Raw genomic sequence first — 635 nt, forward strand, 5'->3', positions numbered from 1 at the left:
TGCTTCTGTCAAAATGTAAGAAATGTGCCTACTGGCTTTACTTTCTTTCTTTTTTCTTTTTCTTGCTGTGTTCTAAGATTCATTGTCTGCGTACAACACCCAGGGCTCCATGCAGCACGTGCCCTCCTTATTACCCTTAATACCCTTAATATCCTTAATATCTGATCATCGCTGACGCTTTCTGACTCGAGCCTCTCCTTTTCGCCTCCAGGATTTTTGAGCGATTCCCTGCTGAGCAAATGGACCATGACCTGACACCTGCGAACTTTGTTACCATCCTCGGTAAGAGACTATCGGGAACATTCGTGCAGGAGTTTAAATATTTACCCACCATTGAAATTTTCCAATGTTTTCAACCATGGGGCTTGCTTTTTCTTCTGTGTAGTCCTATTTTTTCCACACAAGCCCCTTCTTTGGGGCCTGGCAGCACTATTTATCCAGTGCCATTTAATTGTCCTTTTGGAGAGTCTGAGGAACTTGAGGGAAGGGTGGAGTAGCAAAGAAATTTTATGATGCCATTTTGGTGTTCTCCATGGACCGAATTCTGCTAATTCTTTATTTTACAACCACCTCTCTCTGTCCTCTCAACTCTGAAATACAGAATCCATTAGATTTCCCATTTTTTTCTTTTAGTC

The sequence above is a fragment of the Lontra canadensis genome, unplaced genomic scaffold (assembly GCF_010015895.1).
Source record: "Lontra canadensis isolate GAN:19392208 unplaced genomic scaffold, GSC_riverotter_1.0 scaffold24, whole genome shotgun sequence".
Taxonomy (NCBI): Eukaryota; Metazoa; Chordata; class Mammalia; order Carnivora; family Mustelidae; genus Lontra; species Lontra canadensis.